Consider the following 15,470-nt stretch of genomic DNA (forward strand, 5'->3'; position numbering starts at 1 on the left):
AGGTAGGAAAAATGTTGGTATATGGAAAGATGTGGGACAGAACTTCCAAAGAGTTTTTTCTGCTTGGTCATTCATATTTTTTGTATTGCCTCTCCAGGGCATGCAAATTCATCACGTAGCACAGAACCGAGCCTAACACTCGGCTCAGGACCTGTGACGTAAATCATGAGTATTCAATTGAAATTGATTGTCCTACCCTGGTGCAAAGTCAATGCAAGCGATAGATGTATCATGCTTGCACGTTCCAGGCCTATGGCTTTAGGGTCAGATCCTCCGATTTCAGCCAAAATCCATGTTTAAAGCAAGGGGTTCGGCTTCTTACCTCCCGAGTGTTTGCTTTTTACACAGGAGACCGGTGCAGCTACTCACCGTGTGGTGACACAAACGGGCTCGTGAAGTCAGGACAGATCTGGGTTTGCAGCGGAGGCTGCCTGCCATGCCTATAATGTGTTTTAAACAGACTCTTAGTGCGATTCAAGTGCTGGAAATGTGTTTTTATGGACAATGAATAGGATGATTCAGAGTAAGAATCTTTTTGAAAAGCACTGACCCTGTCGGTGAATTGTTTGGGAGTGTAGGTTGGGGTTTTTTTTTGTTTGTTTAATATTATGACATGAATGCCATAATAAAACTCTTTGATTCGATTTTATTTTAAACCAGAATGACTTAACGAGCTGTCTATAAAAGGGAATCTACTCCCAGGAGGAAACTTTGACAGGTACCAGGTTTCACACCAGGAGAGAACAATGACCCATCAATAAACAGGTGGAAATAACGTGGTAGTCTTAATATCAGAGTAATTAAATGCCCTGGCAGGCTGTGGCTGTAAGGCATTCATGTTGGAGAGGGGACAAGAGAAGCGCTCAGCAAAGCAATGTCTGCTGCACGGGGACCCCTCTCTGGATGCGCCCCGCAGCAGCTTGCCCGGCATGCAGCGGCCACACTGCTCCTTCCCTGCCAGGGTCTTCTCACTCCGACTCTGGCTCACCATGAGCATGCAGAACTTCATGTTTTGTTTTGGTTTTTTTCTTCCCCAGTCTTCTGCAATGATTCCGTTAATCTACAAAAAAAAGGGCCCCTTTGCTCCCCTCTGTGAGGCTTTTGCTTACGGCTGCAGGACCAAAGTCCTCTCCTGTAAGCCTGAAAGCCTGGGCTCTTGCTCTCAGCTACGACGGATCTGACCGAGCACCATGCCTCTGCTCGTTGTTTAGAAATAGGAGGCAGTGAGCGCAGCTGGAGTGGTGACATGGGGACTACCCACCAAGGGTGACCAGAGCACCCCAGAACTCACCAACAGCCGCGTAACAAAGAGCAACTTTTTCCCATCTCCCTCATAAAATGCGCTTGCTATCCCCACGCTCCGAAGCGCTCTAGGATGTCAGTAGCACACCTTTCTCTTCATCTTTTGTTGTTGCCAGCTTTTCCGTTTCTATGAAACTCCCAGGATTTGGAAGAGGGCGCAAAAAGTCACACTTGATCAGGAGCTATCAAAGGCTCTGATTTCTTTGATAACAGTAATACAATATGCAATTTGTTTTTCTGTCTGTCTTTCACTTTTTTCCAAAAGTGGTAACTGCAGAAGTAGGTGACAGAGGTGAGAAAAGTGAGTGATAAAGTGACCAGGTACAAGTTGTTTCAAAAGTTTATTTGGCAAAAAAACAATCAAACAAAAAACCACAGACCAACACATTACCACCAGCAAAACTAAAGAAGAGTTAAAAATGAAATGCACATCTTACTGAACTTTATGGCATTTTAATATCAACTTTGGGATTTGTGTCATTCTACCCGCCGTGCCTGCCAATAGTGAATAGTATTCCCAATCCTAATTATCCAAAGATCATGGCTCAGGCCCCCAAAATCAAGCAGCGTAAGAATGTTCCTATCTAAAGGGAAAAGGCACGTGTCTGTCTACCTGTCAGCTTCTCCTCTTCTTCCTCCCCCTCTTCTTTCTCCCCTCCACCAGGAGGCCTGGTACACATTGGAAAACCATGGGGGGGAGGGGGGGGTGGGGAAAGAAGGAAAAGAACCCCAAACCCACCCCCAACAAATCTGACTGATATAGAGGTTTCAAAGACATTGCGTTATTGTGAGTTTTATGGAAAAACAGTGACTGTGTAGAGGAAAAGGAGATTAGTAATGCCCTCCCTGAGGAGAAGGCAAGCGGAGCCCAACCATTACCCATCCTTTTTGGCAGGCTTTAATTAAATTAGCCAATTTGCTTGTGCTTCTTCATCATTATTCAGCACGCTGATAGCTCTGGACCATCTACATTGTGTCATCCCTTGCTGGGCCAGCAACCCAGAAAAAATAGATAGGGAGCAGGGTGGGATTTGAGCTTGTTTTGGGGGTGGACCAAGTGGACATGGAAAGGAACCAGGACGTTTCTGAGAAAAGGGAGAGTTACAGGGGTATGAAGGAGAGGGACACGAGTTATAACCCTGCCAGAAACCGGATGGCTTCATCCTGCTATAGCCTAGATTTCCAAACAATTCCTTACAGGCTGCAGGACCAGAAATCCACTCTTCTATTTTTCTGTTAACAGATGTGCAACAGTTCTCATCAGTGATTTACCTCAGAAGGTAGAACTTGAAGAAAAAACAGGTGTTGTGAAAAACACTGTAAATCTGATTGCTGCTTACATTGAAGTCGAGTCCTATCTCTGAAGCAACTGGCTTCTCTCCTGGTTTGTCTTATAAGGAAGATGTAACATTCCTCCCGAGCTGCTGAGGAAGATACTCTGAGTCACCTTTTCCTCTCACTTTTGTCAGCACAAAGCCTAATTTCTAGAATTGAATCATAGAACCATCTCCTGGCTGGGTTGGAAGGGACATCCCAGACCATCCAGTCCCAACCCCTGCCCTGGGCAGGGCCACCTGCCACCAGAGCAGGCTGCTCCCAGCCCCATCCCACCCTGACCCTCCAGGGCCGAGGCTGCTCGGGGCTGCCTGGGGCAGCCTGCCCCAGTGCCTCACAACTTCACAGTAAAGTATTTCTTCCTAACACCTGATCTAAATCTACCTTTTTTTCAGTTTAAACAACAGCACATTGAAAGAGACAGAAAATTCCATTTAAAATTTTTTTGGACTGGATTCATCTCTCACTTAGCAGCCATAAGCTGGGAATCATGTCTATGAAGTAATTTTGCTTGGAATAGTCAAATTTGAATAGAAAAATTCAGAGATGTAACTACATGCAATGGAATCAGGCTGTTTTGCTTAACCAGGAACCCAGCTGTCTTAGCTCCCCCGGTGCTTGCTGTTAGCCACCTGAATCCAAGGTGAATGCATTACTTGGAACCTCAAAGCAGATATAATATCATGTCTATAAAACACCTAGAAAGAAATCCTGACGTAACAAAAAAACCCATGAAAACCTCATCCCAATAACATTACGTAAACTAAAGCTGCAGCTACTGTAAGGCAAAAGTAACCACTTTTAAAATTGAACTTATTGCCATGAACTAAAATGTGAAAGCTGTAACTGGTATGAATTCCTGCTGTGTAACAAATGCCCTGGAGCAGTTTGTCCTCCGCTATTCCTATTTTTTCCTACAAAAGTAATCATATGTAAGCTTCTAAACATTGTGCTCTATCAGCTACTGGAAGTCAAATTTATTTCTTTATTTTGGTGGTATGGACATTTAATTCCTTCAAGTTGCCAAAAAAAAAAAAAAAAAAAAAAAAAAAAAAAATTAGCTCATCTTGTTTTCACCAGTTTTGAGTTCCAGGTATCAGAGAGCATATTCCATGTGGGAAAAGGGCATGCACGGTGCAGGGTAGGGATGCCCTGGTGTACTGGCATCTGGGTAGGATATGCCACAATTCCTTCTCAACTCTTGCTGTCAGGTTGTTTTCCCAGGAAAAACATGATGTTCAGGGATTTGGGATTTTGAGCGGTCTCCCCCAGGACATACTTGGATCTGCATCTGCAGTTTGAGTACCAGGACAAAACGTCACTCTGTCTGGCGAATGATTTCCTCATCTTGGGAGCTATGGAGACAGTCAGGAGCCCGACCTGCCAAGGGGTTTCTCCCAGGCTGCGGTGTGTAAGCATGCGATGGATAAAATGGGGGAAATGGGTAAAACTGGTGGCAAACTGGTGCTGTGGCCATTGTGGCCTGTGATGCATCTCTCAGCTTGCCCAAGAGATGCTGCTGAGTGTTGGCTTCAGGGAAGTCGGGGTCCCCTTTGGCTTCTGGCTCACTCCTGCCCTCCTGGCTGCCCCCTTCCTGCCCGCAGCTTGTGCATGGCGTGCGTAACCTCCCCGGTGGAATGGGCCAAAAATGCCCCGGCGCATTTTCCTCTCCTACAGATTCCAGTACGTGTTGCTCAAGAACTAACCAGATACGCTAATGGAAATAAACTTTAGAAGCAGAGAGGGAAATGTGTTCCCGTTAGGCTCATTAAAAACGCTTAAGGAAGGATGCAATTCTAGTGAAAGCTGCCAGTTTTTCTGAGTTCTTTTGTATTCAGGATTTTATTCTGCAGCCTTCGCTACAGTGCCTATGTATCCTAGAATAAATCATATACAAGAGCCCTGTTCATACCCGTTTAATTCTAAGGGCTCTACTTCTGTTACAGGATGCTCTCTTTTCTTTAAAATTGCAGCTTTTATGCTTCTATCTGGAATCCCTGACATGCCTCTTCAAGGTCTTTTAAAATCGGTGCATCGCTGATGGACACCTTGCGTTCCCCGAAGGAGCCGTTACCGTGCCTGGAGAGGTTTCACCGCTGCATTTGCACAACCAGGGTGATTGAAATGCCCAGATTACTTCGCCTTGGTATCACTAGCTACCAGAACGCGTGTCTTTGCTCTAAGGCACGATGCTTTCAAGGGGTTTTTAGGCCCCGGGGGTCGGTGATTTGGTATGAGTGGCCTGTCCTCTGCTGGGTTGTTCGGGAACGGCATCCGCTGGGAAATGAGGGCCACAGCTCAGAGGAGCCTTTCTTTTTCCTCCTTTTTTTTTTTCCCTTCCCCCCCTCCCCTTTTTATTTTCTTTTTATTTTTTTTCCTTTTTTATCTCCCTTTTCCCCCTTTTTCCCCCCCTTTTATTTTGTTTTTGTTTTTTTACAAGATGGCTTAAAAGCTAACAGGTATTCTATACAAAATCAGACAATTCCCATTCCTCACAATTTAAAGACAGACGCCTTAAAAATTTACAAGTTTGCTTTTGTTTTGTTTTTCTCTTGGGACTCACAAGCTTTTCTCCCCCATCAGCCTGCTAATTGGCAGCATCAGCCAACTGGTTGATGAGAGACAAGGATAAACCACAAGGGAAATGGCTGTTTGGGTTTTTTTACCTTCACCAACAGACTTTCAAACTCCCTCTGCCACTCTGCAGTTATATAAAACCACTTGGGAATTAAATCTTCATAGTCTCGTAGCAGAGTCTGACTATCACCATATCGATGGATATAAGTCCTATTCTTGCAGAAATGATGTAAAGATTCTATATTCTTTATTGACTATGCAAATAATTGAAAGGGTGCTTGCAAGATGTAACTCATATGATAGAGTAATGCTGGCTGGAATGGGCGGACTCCTGATAATAAAGGCTAGAGAATGGCTTTTCATGAGTAGATCTGGAAGACTTAAAGGAAAAAAAATATTCCTATGATACCCAGATTAATAGATACAGAGTTGTTCGTATGCTACTGACAGTGTAAAACTACACAAAGCTTTTTTATGTCAAGTGAACAGGATATTTTGGGTACACAGGTCAGAGGAACTTCAAGCAGTAGTTCACGGCTGTCTCAGAAGTTTTAGCAGATAAGGAACAAAGTGTCTTGCTGCATACCAAAGCCAAGCTTAAGATCAATTAAAAAGACGGTATTTTGACCAAACCTTTAAGGCTTTCTAGTGCATATTGATTAAAAGAGATGGATGATACAATTAGGAATGCAATGCAAAATAGAAATAAAATTGACGATATCAAATTACTTCGTTATACATTCTACAAATTATCAAAGTGTCTCAACATTAAGAAATTGAAGCGTTTTGTCATTTTGTTTAAAGCCTGTAGACCAAAGGAAAATTAATTAATAACTATTGAATTGTGCGGTTGGCTGCCTTGCTAATTCTAAAGTTTGACTGATGTATCTAATGATTTATATCAATAACTTTGAGAAAGCAGTGTGGTAAATTTTAATAACTTGGTAGAGAGAAAATGTTTCACTAGGTTTAAACTGTGTTAAAAATATTATGTTTATATATATGTAGCTATCAGGGTATGTGTGCATGTGTGTGTACATATATATATAGCTTTTAATTAGACATTCAACCAAAAGAGCAGGTTCTCTGCTCAAAAGCTTGCTCATTGTTAATTACTACACTGATTGGCTTAATAAGAGATTGCCTTTCTTCTCTCACGTCAATGAATCAGGCATTAGCTAGGAGGACCAGAATGTCACTAAATACTTTCCAGAATTGTGCTACGTGATGAATGGTATACATTTATTATCAAAAATAAGGTCTATCAAAATAATAAGAAGCAATTACTTATTTCAGCATGTATTTGGAATTGTATGAAATATGTACTTGTTCTTATAGGAAGAGTGCTGTGCTTAGAAATGCTAATTATTTAGTGACAGGCATATCTTGCACTTTGGGCTAAGATTCGGTGTCAGCTGATATCGATATAAATTAACAATCTAATCTATTAATCATAAATAAAATTAGCAGCTCATTGGCCGCACATTGCTATATAGGGTTAAATTTAGTTTGCTCTTTCAGTCATTCAGCACTACTAAAGTGTAATGAAAAAGGGAAAGCTGATAGCCAATGTTGTAGCCCCTACTGTGAGTAGCACCGAACACGCAGGCAGGCGTGTCGCAAGGGGCAGGCTGTTATTGTTGCATTATTTTTACATTATTTTTGTGTTACGGTGTGCTGTGTTTCAGGAAGCCCTTTGAATGGCCTCAAGCTGCGTTAGCCCAGAGCGAGAGAGGACAGCGCAGTAAGTACGAACTCATGGGAACTCTTGACAGTACCAGCAACTACCACTGCACAGCACAGAATTTAATCTTTATTTTGTAGAGAGAATCTAATCAAGAAGCATTTTTCAGTGTAATGCTGTCATCCATGCTTGGTAGATTGCAAGAAAAGCACGGCCGCCAGTAGTCCCTCCATACAGCTGGGTACCACATGTGCTCTCTTCAGTTAGATTGGGTAAGAGTCCCCAAATCTCCTAAAATTCAGAGTGAATGTGTGCAGCATCTACAGAGAGGATATTGGTCCTGAAAAATCGCCGTCTTCCTAAGCCAATGCGTTAGAGCCAGTTGTTGGGGTAGAGTTGGGTCTTGGAGAACCGGCGTTAACGTGCAGTTCATGCAAGATGGCCATCATGGTTTCTGAACCTCTTTCTTCTGGAAGCAGCGTGTTTGCCATGCACGGTGCGTGAATCACAGCAAACCTTTCGCTCAGCCTTTCTCTGCTAGGAAGGCAGCTTCAAGGCATTGGTCACTGGGACCGAAGCGTGCCGGGAGGGATGCTCGTGCTGGGAGGAAGGGCAACAGCACGCTTACTAGAAACGCGGTTGAAGGATCTCCCGACACCAGAAGGGATACCTGCTGTAGGGTTGCAGCAGCCTGGCCAAACTTCTCCTCTTTCCATACAGAAAAAGAAAAATCAGCTGATGGTACAGAGGTGCCTTTCACTTCAGCTTCCTCGCAGCGTGGTGCCTGGGGAGTTCTCCGTTCAGTGTAGAAGGAGACAGCACAAGAACACACGCCAGAAGCGCTCCTAAGCCCAGGAGGGCCTTGCAGAGGGGGAGCCTGCAGCTCCCTGGTTCCTGCAATCAGAGGTACCGAGCACGGGAACAGCAGCTCCTCTTCTCCCAGCCCCAGGTTGTGGCCACGGTAAAAACCCATTGCTCAGTCACCCAGAACGGACAGAGCCTGCAGTGTGTTATTTAAGCTTTAATGTGAGGGAAGGTCAGACTTCTTCTCGGGACAAGGTATGTATCCGAGCTTTTCTTGGGGAGCAACTTTCCTCACTTTTTTTCTTCCCCAGAATTCAGACCCAAGAATTCAGATTATTTTCATTCCAGTTCGGACGAGCCTGGTAAGCTTCCTCCGCTTTCGTAAAGACATGATTATTTATTTTATTTAATTAATTAGGTTTCTTGAACTGAATTGTATTTTAATTAGTTTTAAAATGTAAATAAATGTCATTAAATAAACATTTCAATGTAATAATTTAAAAGTCTCATTGTTGGCTCTCAGGGTTATATTATTGGATCTAATTCAGCCATTCTAAGCATCAACAGCCAGTGAATTCATATTTCTGTGCTTACTAATAGCTAGTTCCTTAATATTTATGGGCACCTTGTTGTCACGTTCACGTGGCTACACCCAGAGGTGTAAAGGGGAACATGGCTAAGGGGATGCAAGCTGTGCTTCTGGGATCCCCTGCTCCCCCCTTCCCATTCCCTCCTCTGGTTTTCACCGATTTCTTTTGCTTTCCAGTGAAACTGCCATTAAGCCACATGTTCTATGAAATACCAGCTTTTCTTTTCTTCTGCCGTTTAATTAATAATCCACCAATTTTGATTGAGGCTGTGACATCAGAGATAACATGCATGTATTTAGCCATACAACCAGGTCCCTCAAGGCTGCTGTAAAATTCATTTTCTTTGCCAAAATCATAGGCACTAGGAAATGGTGTAATCCTCAAGAAATCTCAGGAAGCCTGCAGAATAATCTGTCACCTGGAGCTCTGCTAAGGACTGGCTTCAGCGTCAAAGCAGGGCATCAAAAATCCTTTCCAAACGTTAAGGTGCGCATTTACAGTCAGTCTAGGTGTTCTGAATCCTTTATAATGGCAGCATCTCCTGTGGGCTGATCATGTCTTAGGTAAAGAGATTTCTCTTTTTATCACGATAGAATTTCCTTTCTTTCTGTTCCATTATATAGTCTATTGTACTTTTTCTATGAGAAATAGAAAGTGGCAATTTCTTATCTGCCTCCTCTGTTAAAGGTAATTTACTATGTTCGTTCTTTTCTATAGCAAATAGCTCTGCTTTTTAAATATTAGTGTTTCAGCCCTGTATCATTTTTGTTTCCCTTCTCTAGGGTTACTCCGTGAGGAGTTTGTTTCTATTAAGATGGAGTAATCGACAATATTCTGCAAACGCCTACAATATTTCAGACCAGGTAACATTGATTATACAGCTGTAGATAAACTAAAGGTGTCCTACATTTACCCATTCTGCACACCAGTATTTGGAAGTTACAAAAATCACCTGCAAGTTGAACAGAAGTTTTTAATTGAGCTCTTCACAGTGGCTTTCTCTTTAAAGAATTTTTTATTATTTTTTTAAGTATAATAAACATAAACCCCTGTAAGTTTTGTAATTAACGCAGTACTTCCTTCTGGCTGACTGTGTTCATTCCTCGCAGCTGAGCAGTTTGCCCTGTACATCCCACTGGAAAGCAGAATGGAAGCCCGATTCCCAAAGCGCTTCCAGCTCAGCGATGCCCAACCCTTGAAAGAACCGCGGTTCTTCAAAGCAACGCGAAATCATCCTGCTGTGGGTGGTGCTGGCTGTTTCCACTAAATGCAAGTTTCTTTCATCTAGAAAGAAGTTTGCAAAGGGTAGGTTTGCCTACACAATGTATTACTAAGTTTTTAAAAATCACGCAATGGTTTCCAATACCACACTTGAGTTTACCAGGGTGATAACTACGATACTAAATGTCGTTATCAGTGACATCCCTCCAAGGTAATTTAACAGCAAATAAGAACCCAAAATTTCTCAAAAGTGAGGCTGTATCAACAGACGGATTTTCTGTACAAGATCTTAGATCTACCTTTCCTCACAAGGTAAAAGAAAAAGCTAACGTTATTTTTGCTGCTACCCAGGGGCGTAGTATCCACCCAGTGTATACGCCGCCACCTATGATACTGCCAGCCGCATAGCTCGGCGTTCAGGAGCTAAGCTCGAATAAATGCGTTTTCCATCTGCTACATGCATGTCTGTAGGAACAGCAGGAGTATATTTGAGGAATTAAAAAAAAATGTTTCAGAGCTCAAATAAACAGACTTTGTTCACTTGACTAACACACGGTGACACCTTTGAGAAATCTTCCAAAATGTCTTTTCACGACTGCTGCAGCGCTGGGTGTTTGGGGTCTTGATTTTGGGGGTGAAGGGTGTGTGTGGATGTTATTGCAGCACAGAGTTCATCAACACGCCTACGTAAACATTTCTAACACCATGAAATCCGCTCGAGTAGGGGCAGAGAAGGAGCACAAAATCTTGCTTCTAGTTTTCTGCTAGGGGGAAGAAAGGGGCTGTATCAATATCCAAAGAGATGCCAGCGTTTTTTGACAAAATTCTTTATTCATGCCTATAATACTGACAGAGTCAAATGCAGAGGTTTTATAGCATGAAATGGCTTTTTTGCTTTCAAAGGATGAAATAACAGTACTAAATTTGAAGCATAATAAAGACTCAAAGAAGTCACAGTGCTGGTGAAAGACACCAAATCTTGTGTGCAATTCCATTCTCTAACAAGCCCATACGCAAAACCATGAGTAAATACTAATAAAACCTGGCAAAATGTCACTAAAGACAAAATATTCCAAAGACAGTGTTAGTGAAATCCTTTGAATTAAAAGATCATATGGGCTTCCACAGGCTGTGTAGATTCAAGCCCCAAGAGAAGGCAATTCTTGGCTTTAAATTCCAGTGGCCTTTGCCCTTTTGCGTCAAGCAGGAGCTTCTTCCAAAAATAATTCCCTGAGCACAAATGACCTGCTATAGCACTTATTACTTGGGGTGTAGTGTTTGAAGCAGGTGAAGCTTAAATTAATTTAAGAACACACATAAAACTTGTAACTTCTAATAATACTGAAGGAATTCTTCTGTGTATTGTTGGAAGTTTCAATCTGAGATGATTAATGTGGCTCACAGGCTACTCTTATAAGATGACAGGAGAGATATTTTGCTGCCTTTCCTGAAAGAGCTAGTGTTTCAAAATTATTTCCAAACAAGCACCTTCCAAGCAAGAAATGTTTCTCATTTTTCCCTCACTTCATATAAAAGGTGATGACCATTCTCTTCTTAACTGTGTTGTTATATGAACATCACACACATCATGATGGCAGGATATCATAACAGTGTGTGTGATATACATGAAATAATATGTTAGATTCACTAACACAAGTCATTAATTTATTGTCATTGTCATTTTGTTTGAAATAGAGCACTTCTATTGTAAGCGTGCAGGGAATCTCAGAAGTAAATTCAAAGACCCATCTTCAGTCAAAGTTATTTGTATTTACAGTAGGTTTCTATCTATATTTTAAATCAGTTCTGTCAAAAGGCTTTAGAAAAAAAAATAACTTACAAACTCCTTTATCAATTAAAATCATGCCAATAGTAAACTGGGTAGCAAGTTGTTTACAGCCATAAGCAACGTGCAGTGGCCTGGGATCTTTCTTTTGGAGTAGAAAAACATGACTGGCAAAGCTCAGAGGGTCGGTTTGGGCAAGGAAGAAAGGTTACTTGGTTTTGAAATCTTAAAACTTGGGTCTTGGCTCTACTGAAATCATAGATAATACTGTCACTTATGCCAATATGAATTTATCACTCCATTATATGAAATCTTGCTCTAAGGAGTGACTACAAAAAACCGAAGGGTCAGTTTTCTTTTTCTGTTCTGAGTCGTTTGGGTGACCCGGGGCAAATAATTTTAGTATTATCCCACCCAGCACCAACAGCAGTAGAAGGACTAATTTTTAAACAGAGACCTTACTCTTCCTCTCGATGCAAGCAGCTCTTTGCCTGCCATTGCTGGGCATCCCTGCACCCTGCGAAACAACGCTACGTTCAGACACCGGAGCGGGCTGCAGGTGAGCTGTCACATCCCCGCTGTCGCTGCAGCATCCCCACTGTCACTGCAGCATCCCCGCTGTCGCTGCAGCATCCCTGCTGTCGCTGCAGCACAGAGCCGTGCAGCACCACGCAGCTACGCGTGCCCAGCACCAGCTTGGAGCTCTCCGCGCAGCCCGTCACTGCACACACTGATAAGTCTACGCATCTTCCAAACCTCCCCGCCCGTTCCCCCTCATTGTCCCTTGTTTCTCCACTGTTAAAAAGTAAATATAATTTTCCGCTGGGAGGACAGCGGTGAGAACAGTGTGTACGATGTTCCAAGACGGTGCCCTGACGAGAGCTCCGTAAGCAGCCAGGCAGCCAGGTCGTAGACATAAAGCAGTTATTTAATTACCGATAGTATGTGATGCTGTTTGTACGTGAGATAGATGAAAATACTCAATATTCTTGTTTGGCTGGAACTATTCATCCTGATTCATCCTCTCTGATCCAGAAGAACTGAGGCTTGAAATGCGTGTCTGTCTGTCTGTGTGCTGTTGACGCTTGCTGAAAAGAATTTGTCTGGCCGTGTGTGTTTGTGAGCTCTTGGCCCAGCCACTGAACAGCTCCTTTAGCTCACTAAATGCAGGCTTGTTTTGGAGCTGAGTGACACAAGTTTTGCTGTGGAAATGGCATGAGTTGTTGGCCTCTCATCACAGAGCCCGCATTTGACTAAATTTTTCCGGCTAGTAAGATGTCATGCCCCATACAAGTAGGACCTTGAACTTCGAGCTGTGTGAGATGAACAATGTTTAATTCAAACATCAAAAAGCAGACTTTGATGTGGGGGCGAGAGGAAGAAAGGAGAGCCAGAAGGAGAGTGACAAGTTATTCCAGTTAGTAGGAGTGAAGTTCTGACATTAAGCTGTAGGGTTGCTGGCAGATCACCGGGGATAGGATGGCCTTCCCGGATCTTTTGTGATCCATTTGTCTCTCAGGGATAATACCGCCTTTCCTATGTGAACTGCTTTATCAAAAAGTAACTGTATGACATTATGCCAAAAGTCAGTTCAAGACCTGAGCTATTGGATCATAGTAGGTTATTAGCATACAAAAATACCCCAACCAAATATATATATATATATATATATATATATTTATGTATATCTGTGCCGTTGTTCCCTTGTTGAAACCTGGGACTACATCCCAAACTGATATGATATGGGATGCCTGATGTTTGTTGACAGATGTGCTCTACAACAGCCAAGGGCTGATCCAGACAGGTTTAATTATGATATACCACCTTACAACATTTTTCTCATGCACATTTCTGCTCAGAGAAAAAAGGCAGCATCGGTTCATACCAGCCAAGTTGTGCTTTTTTGTAAGCCAAAGCTTATTGGAAAATGGATGGAGATTGGAGCTACCACCACTAAACTTCCAGCTATAAATTTTGTAGCTTCGGGGTTGGTTTTTTTGGCAGGCCCCTATAAACTCGCTTTTGCCTTAGAGCCTGTTTATCCTCCGGTCTAAGCCCTATTTGCAGGCCAGTGCTTCGGCATCGCCTCTCCGTGCGCTTTGGCAGTGTACTTCTGGATGTGCATTTTTGCTCTAGCATCCAGCCGTTCCCTGGCTTAGCACAGCAGGCCCTGCCAGTCCCAAACCTACACGTGTCAAAGGTGAGCACTAGATCTCAATTGACACTGACTACTAAAACCTAGCTCCTAATCCTAGTTTTATCCTGTCCCAAAGCTTCCACAAACACTTCACTAGTTCACATCATATACTAGTGGCACACCAGCTCAATTTTTTTTCAGCTGATCATAAGCTTCAAGGGGTTATTTAGAATCATGCATATTATCAGATCAAATACTTTGAGTCTTTTCAGTCATAAAACCTATTCTATATGCAAGCAAAATTAGCTTTTCTTCAAAGCCCTGCTTTAATGAAATAAGTGTGTAGCAAGCTTATGCTAACTCGGTCTTCCAACTAAAATATTCTTCACACTGCTGTAATTAAGGCAGAAATGGAGATCATAAATTTAACTAGAAATTGGAAAAACTGAGATTTGAAAGCAGAACGTTAGGCTCTATCCTAAAAGAGCCTCTGAAATGTGCCCTCATGCTCCGTTGAATCTCTCAGCGCAGAGTTAACAGTTACACAGACCATCCATAACTGACATTTATTTCACCGGAATTGTTTTGCGATGCTCAAGATGTTTTTTCCCCCCGGGATAAATTACTTGTACGATGTTAAAAGCGAATGTTTCCTCCTGAAATCAAATTGCAAAGTCAAAGGTATTGGGGTCTGTGTATACCATGAATGACATCCATCTTCTTATTTTCTTCTTTGCCGTTATGTAGTTACATATGCACTATTTCTCTCTACGACCTCCAAAAAACGTTTATTGCACCTTGCTGTTTGGTCTATGCACTGTCATAAATTTCACTGTGTACAAGAGTCCTGATTTTAAGATTATGCGGCTGAAAACCTCTTCATACAGTGGAAAAGATATCTAATATTGGATAGTAGCTCAGATAAGATAATTAGATCATTTAGGTATTGGATAATGTCTGTAGGTATCAAAATATTTATTATGTGCTGCAATCACGATGACAGTTCTTTGTCAGCAGATTAGACTCTTCTGAAAAATAATTTCAAATTTATCTTCTCATTTCGGTGACAGCTGAAGTAATTTTGTGCCTTTATAAAGGAATTTATTCAACATTTGTGCTGCAAAAGGTGATGTCGGTGTATGAGAGAAAGCACCTAGGGTTTGATCGCAGCCAGCCAGGCAGTTTCGGGAAAGTCTTCAGCAGCAACAGCTCCGATCCAGTCACCCGTAAATCTCCCCGAGGGATGCGTATCCCCCGCATCCCACTCTTTCAGTCCCCTGTCCTTGCCCTAATGTAGCCTCTGAGGGAGTTTCTACCCCAGCTTCTTTTTAAGGCATCTTCTGGCTCATTTCCCATTTGGAAACCCATTTGCCCTGGGCTCAGAGGGAGCCGGTCTCTCTGCCCACCGCATCAGTGCACTGAGCGGCTCAGCCTGCACCGTGGGGTGGGGGTGCGGTGGTCCCCCCGCCCCGCTGAGCAACAAACGACACAAAAGGCATCCTCTAAAGGGAGGGGGATGCATGCCTGCCCTCGAGGAGAACCGAGAGAAATGGGCCAGGCTCTTAAAATAGCCAGAGACATTGCAGCTGCTCCCGTGGCAGCAAGAGCCGGCCCTTTCACAGGTCTGCGTGCCTGAATTTCTCAAGGTTGAGAAGCTGATGTAGGCGAAGGTGCTTTGGGGAGTTACTACAAGTACCAGGAAAAACTTTCCATTTCATACCTACTAAATGCCTGTAGGCTTGTCCATGAAAACACATGACGAGCATGTTTCAGGGAACACAGTAGTTCTTAGGGGCAGGGTGATGTACTCTGTACACAGCTGGGATGAAATCATATGGTGGGTTGGCCCCAGCCAACAGCCAGGCACCCACCTGGCTGCTCACACCCTGCCACCTCCTGATGGAGCCGGAGGAGGCAGAGGGAAGGTGAGAAGCCCAGTGGGTGCAGATGGAGATGGCTCACCAGGTGAAGCCAAAGCCAGGTGTGCAAGCAGGGCAGAGGAGCCATTTCTTCACGGCTCCCTGTCGGCAGGCA

General features: G+C 43.1%; 1 protein-coding gene across 1 annotated transcript in view; it reads left to right on the top strand.

Annotated features, from left to right (window-relative positions):
• Positions 1–6,291: 6,291 nt before the first annotated feature.
• The window catches only part of C8H2orf88 (chromosome 8 C2orf88 homolog), a 31,320-nt gene continuing 22,141 nt past the window's right edge, over positions 6,292–15,470 (top strand). Inside the window, exons 1-3 of the transcript XR_005105680.1 lie at positions 6,292–7,957; positions 9,075–9,155; positions 9,402–9,597. The gene's annotated coding sequence lies outside the window, so the exon portion shown is untranslated. The remainder of the gene's footprint in view (positions 7,958–9,074; positions 9,156–9,401; positions 9,598–15,470) is intronic.

The sequence above is a fragment of the Falco rusticolus genome, chromosome 8, assembly GCF_015220075.1.
Source record: "Falco rusticolus isolate bFalRus1 chromosome 8, bFalRus1.pri, whole genome shotgun sequence".
Classification (NCBI taxonomy): Eukaryota; Metazoa; Chordata; class Aves; order Falconiformes; family Falconidae; genus Falco; species Falco rusticolus.